At 34.7% G+C, this 6,626-nt stretch overlaps 1 pseudogene; it reads right to left on the reverse strand.

The window, feature by feature from the left end:
• Positions 1 to 3,478: 3,478 nt before the first annotated feature.
• LOC140180495 (cullin-associated NEDD8-dissociated protein 1-like) lies at positions 3,479 to 6,626 on the reverse strand (annotated as a pseudogene).

A 6,626-nucleotide genomic window follows, 5' to 3' on the forward strand; every position in this document is an offset into this window, starting at 1 on the left:
TAGAAAATTTAGAATCGGTCATTTATGTTCTACACAAAAAAATTGATATGATCATGGCACAACAAATAACTTCCACAAATAGTAGTTCGATATTGGATCCTACTATAGTTGTGCAATCTTCGGAAAGTACAAAAACTAGTGATCTTACTAGTATCTTGTCAATTCAACCCAAAAAGTTATTCCACTCGGATATTACTCGTGAAGCAACAACTCCACCTAATGGACAACCACATGTTAGAGTAGGAGCTGTACTGTTAAAGGTAACCTTATTTTTTTTCTTTTCTTTTACTTTTTTTTTCTTTTTTCTTTATTTTTTAGTGTAATCTTGAAACTATTTTTTTAACTGCAGTGGTGGACATTTATTGCATTTGAGTCTATACCTTCGATGATGTTAACCGATTCTCAAGCTGATATTGCAGCCTATATTTTTTCGGATATGTTAGATCCGTACGTGTGGTTTATGATTATGTGTAATATATAATGGTTTAAAAATTCTATGATTCTCCCAGCTAACCATTTTATGACTTTGTCAGTTCTGAAGAGTTGGTAATCTCATATGAAAAAGGTTATAGAAGTACATTTAGATGTCTTGTGCCGGAGAGATGTGTCGAATCACGAGTAAGTATAGAGGTCAATGCATATTGTTTTACATACAATTTTAACATATTGTAGGTTATAAACCTGGTGGCACTTATGATGACATGTGTATTTCGACGTAGGAATGAAGATCCAATTTGCTGGTTCATGCCTGAACATTTTGCAGTGAAGTTATCCCTATAATATTTCTAAATTATTAGTTAATATTTTTGTCTAATAGTTTGAGTGGATATACTAATTTAGAAAGAAGTTCTTTTTTCTAGACTAAACCATGCTATCTACTCACACGAGTAAAGTGTATAATTAAATTATCAATTCAAAAACAGTTGTTAAATTAAAAACATATTTTCATTTAACAATATTTTTTGTATCCAGCGATATGCTTTAAGCGACGAATACACACCGGCCGAGGTTATCTTTGATTTTCTTGGAGCATATATGTCACTGAAAATTAGCCACGTCATTAGGGTACAAGTGACCAATTTGTTTCCCATTAATATACTATTATATTTTTTTAATGTTTATAATGGTTTAAGGTTTATCGCAGGTTTCTATCCCTATCTGTGAGGAACTACATTGGTATTTTATTATTGTTGACTTTACGAGTCGTCGCCTAATCATATTGGATTCACTGCCTTGTGTTAGAAAACATCAACAATGCAAAAGGACATCAATTAAAGTGGTAATTATTTGTTCTAAATCAGTACTCAATCATCTAGAATCGCTTAACAATTTAACAATTTAAATAACCATTTGTTATAACTAGTACTCTTAGTCAATTTAAATCATTTACAATTCACTCTTGTACAGGCAACTTATTTAGAAGCGATGTTAGATGATCATATTTTTTATGATGATAAGTCTAAAGTTGTAGATTGCTCCACTTTTTGGCCTATCACACCTTTTGGCCTACCCACTCAAAAAAATAGATCGTAAGTCTAATATTTAATTTTTTTTAAATATCATAACTCGTTCAATAGTTTATATCTTATATATATAATAACTATTTGTTGAATGCTTTATATCTTAGGAATGATAGCGGAGTTTGGACAACCAGTTGGATGAGAGAATGTAGTTTACAAGATGACTTTAATATTCAGGTCATATTTATAACAAAGTATTTTTAACATAATTTTTTCAACACACTTCTAATTAGAATTATATTGTTGGTGGTCTTAGCAGATTAACGACTCCACATGAATGAGACTTGCCGTAGATCTGGTTTTAGAGGAGTACAATGATTTGTATCTCGTAATCCAAGAAATGCTTGGCAATATAGGACCAAGGTGGAAGCAGAGCATGAAGACATTCGGGAATGAGGAATTATCTTTTTAGATATTTTTATATTTTCTTTGAAAGACAAATTACTAAGCTATGTTTCATTAGTTTATACACTAATTTGTCCTTCTTCTATATATTATAATTCTATATTACTAATTTCTTTTACTTTATCGGTTAATATAAATTATTCATAACCTATATATTCCTGTAACTAATTATTGCTGAGTATGATAAATACAATATAACTTAATCCAAAAAATGAAAAAAAGCAAAGTTCAAACATATCCTGAATTTATAAGATATAATTGATCTATCTTAATCCAAAAAATGAACAAGAGCAAAGTTCAAACAAAGGGAGATTGGAAGGATTCAATGACAATATTTTCTATATGAGCATGTGCACTAAGATCCTTCCTCCTACCAATCTCTCCCAAACATAGAAGGGCAAGGTTCTGCTTAGAAGAATTAGAACTGTTGTCATCCTTGAGAATGTCTGTCAGCATTTTCACTGTGGACGAACACTTCTGATCCCAGCAGTAAGGCACAGAACAGCCACACATTGAACTATTGAATGCGACGCTTGTTTGGCAATGCCATCTGACTATGGTGAAGGCTTGGCGCTGGCAAGTAGTGACTCCACCAAGGCTCACCCTCAAGGATAAATATTATGTGTATAGTCTAAGAAATGCAACCATAACAATGTAGTTTTTCAGTAGGAACTCCATCTAAGCAAACAAAAACCCCTTAGGATCCAGTTACAACTTTACAAGGTGTAGGACTTGAGTCCCACAATGAAAATATGGGATAATAGTGGATGGTTTATAGGGTAGGCAACTTTTGTAGTTTGATTTTCCAAAGATTCTTATCAGTGAGATATGTTATAACATGTTAGAAACATTTATCAATAAAGAATAAATGAGGATGCCTCCAGACAAGAAAATGCAATCACCTCTCAAGCACTGGTGGTGCATACAACTCTTCATTAAGAGAAGGAATAAGTGGCTTAGGAACCCATTCATCACATAACTCGTCAATTTCATGCAGATATTAAGCAATTTTTCAAAGAGAGTCAAAATACCAAAACATGATTATTCTCAGATTTACTTGCTCTAGAACAAACAGTAAAACAATAAGCATAGGGATTCAACTTAAAAGCTCATTATTATTCATGCAAAGAATAATTTGAGTATGGCTTTCAAAAACAACAATAAACTTAGATATTTCATAGTATCAGAAAAAAGAAATTAAAAAATAAATAAAAATAAAAATACACCACGGGGTACTTTTAAACAAACCTTGTTTGTTAAGGGTAGTTGAGGAGGCTTGTAACTTTTTGGGAAAGCAAGAAAAGGATGACCACAAGGAAAAAAATCTCGATAAACAAGTGTCCCTCAAACACAAGGCAATAACGAAGGAAAAAATCAAATTAATCAATCTCATTGGTAATGAAATATATTGTGCACTCTGATAAGTTTCTAAAAGAAGTAAGACAAAGAGAAGAAGGAAAAGAGGATTCTAACTCCACTTCTCAAAAATAAAAAAAGACAGAGAGGCTTCCAATCTAGATTTTGATTAATTTCAATGCAAGCTTCAAATATTTTCATACAATCAACAAATCATAAATCTTTACATTTGCAGAAATAGTGTTTGCATAATAGACTAAAGTAGCAAAAAAATTTTGTAAAGCCAAAAGGGCTTGCCCCTGCAGCAAGGAGCTTTTAATTAATGTCAGAGCTTGAGAAAAAACTTTGTTTCTAACAGCCAGACCAACACTAGGACTGGACCTCTTGTCACTCATTAACGTGCAGCAGAGTTCAAGGGAAAGAGCTGTTATATGTAAATCAGAATCACTAATTAGTCCCGAGAGTTCTACAATAATAACTTCATATGCAGAAGAACCAATCTTATCACCATATGCAACTATAAGTGAATTTAAGGTTCCTAAGGTTGCTTGTCTTAGTGCTCGATTAGCTTTCTATAGAAATGCAGTCAACTCTGCTATTACATGCTCAAGAACACGACAGATCCACCCGAAGTGGAGAAGCAGCAATGACAACAAATGCCTTGACAGCTGTAGGACAAGTTATCTCATTTCCCATTTGTTCAACAAGTACAGGAAGGCATGCTGGTAGTTCTTCATTTAGATGATCACCAAATGTTGACACAATGAAGCCAATGCAAGAGATGGCACACTCCTTAACCTCCTGATCCTGATCTTGGTTTATTATGCGTGACATAATGCCATTATAAATGGGATGGATGTACGGTCTGAAATCAAATCCAGATCCCTCAATACTTGGGCAGACAACACGTACGAGTTCTCCGCTTACCCTCAAGGCCTTAGCAGTGACCTTTTAATATCGCTCACCAACAGCTGATAGAACAGGAGCAGAAAGAGCCTTAATATATGGGTGGAAAATATCAGGAGAGTGTGAAAATAATACCAGTCTAGTAAATACGAGAGCTGCAATATTCAAATTTGATGTAGATGATTTGTCATTTAATACTTTTTCGATTCCTGGAATGAGTGATCCAATGTGGTCTACAAGACAGTCTGGCAAGACAACCACCAATTCTTTCAAAATAGAAAATGCACCAACCTTTGTCTTGATAGATTTCCTACGCAACTGCCTATTTATAGATTTGACAATCTTTGAAACTTCTTGCTTCAACAACCATCTAGGACTCGTTTCATTTGCATCAATTTGCCCTTTAGTTACATTGCCAGTTTGACGTAAGAGCTCAATGAAAGTATTAAATACATCCATCTTGACATTTTCTTCTCTCTCTTTAAATCTGTCAATCAATTTGGGACAAGCCTCATCATATAGCTTTGAAAGCATTTCAGGGCGAGAAACAATCAATGCTGCTAGGCATTTGGCTGCTGCTCTTCGAACCTTCCAGCTGACATCTCAATTATATCTAAAACTCCTGTATCTTAATTCTTAATTGCTTTTGACACAATCAATCAAGTAATCATACCATATCGGTTATATTAAAACAATGATTATTTTCTTGGTGGAACCTAATGGAAAAAGAAGTAATGAGGTAATAATGTGCACAAAGAAAGTAGAGAAGTGAAAGAAATTGATACCCATTTCTGGTGCACAGAGGGCAACGTCGTTGTTCTGCTTTATGTACCTCTACATCAGTAAGAAAATTAAAATTCCATGGAACCAAAACCAAAATTAACAATCAAGTAGTGGCACAATTACAAAATTAACAATCGCAGGGAGTGGACCAAAATCAGAATTCGATGGAACCAAAACCAAAATCAAGAAGAGGAAAACCCTAAATTCGGTAATTTGATAACAGCACATCACAAGAAATGAACCGAAATAGAACTTCCATGAAATTACTAGGAAGAAATAAGCAATGAAGAGCATTGAGTCAATTATCAAAGCCTCATCAAAGATGAAATGCTAGAAAAAATAATTAAGAGTGAATACAAAATCGAAATTGAAAACATTATTGAGAGAGGATGTAATTAGAATAATTAGCATATAATAATCATTGAAGTAATTAGAATAAGAGGATGTGAATTTAGTTACAGATCTAAAAGTGAGAAGTTAGAACACAAACTGTGAAATAGATCGAGGAGGCGAAGGCACGATAATGGACAAGGAGAAGCTACCAGAGCAAAAGCTCATGGAAGAAGGAGAAGCTAGCAGGAGCAAAAACGACGTTTTGGGCGACGGCGGCTGAAGCAGGTTGCGCGGCGGCGGCGGATTAGTCCTCGCGTCGTCTGAGGGGTGTTGCGGCGGCGAGGATAAGCGAACCATAAGAGGAAGATGATGAGAGAATGGCAATAATTGAAATTGGAAGAAAAACCCTAGCATTTCCCAACTTCTTCCGCTGTGAACAACTCCCCGGCATCATGATGCGCTGCTCAGATCAGATGAATCTATAGTAACGAATAGCTCTTCCGCAAGCCGTAAGGTACAGGGTCCAGAACTTCCATTCTGCTATGGTTTTCTGAATTTGAAATAAAAAAGAAAAGAAAAAAATAAAAAAAATCAAAATTTTGAGGGATCAAAATCTAATTAGTAATTTAAAAAAAAAGGGTATGTTTTGTAGTTATTTTGATGATGATTAATGATATTTCTATAAAAAAAGTAGGAGTAAGGAATCCATGGCCTAATATTAAATTTAATAGGACTTTGAACAGTTCATAAAATTAGTTTAAAACATTTTTTATTTTAATCAATTTATCATTGTATGCTTAATTAAAAATTCAATTAGTAACATATTTGCAGTTATACGATCAAAGTTAGTAAGATATTTGAGGTTTAATAACACATGATGATTTTATACAATATTTGGGCTTCAATTAGAATACTTTGTTTGCTGTTGTCGTTAAAACAAAACGTACAGCCAAAACTACTATTGAATTTGAATGAGTAATAGTCCGCGGAAAACACCCCTATTCAGTTAGTTGAACATGAATGATGAATCCCTGAATCCCTAACTACTGTCGTCACTCCCTCTGTTCTCACATTCAGCAAAACCTCAGCCCTTTCCCAAGTTCTCTCCACCTTTCCTCTCACCGCCTCTCCCTCGTCACCGCCGTGCTCCCCTTTCTCACTGCTAGCCCGAGGAGAATCGTCGCGTCAGAGGCAGAACCGTCGCCGTCTTCATTGCATCAGAGCAGAATCATCTTCGTCGCCATCAAGCAAGATCGTCAGAGGCAGAATTGGGTATGTTGCAGTCCAGTCTCCGTTGCCGCCTCCAACAAAATCGTTCTTCAT

The sequence above is a fragment of the Arachis hypogaea genome, chromosome 17 (assembly GCF_003086295.3).
Source record: "Arachis hypogaea cultivar Tifrunner chromosome 17, arahy.Tifrunner.gnm2.J5K5, whole genome shotgun sequence".
Classification (NCBI taxonomy): domain Eukaryota; kingdom Viridiplantae; phylum Streptophyta; class Magnoliopsida; order Fabales; family Fabaceae; genus Arachis; species Arachis hypogaea.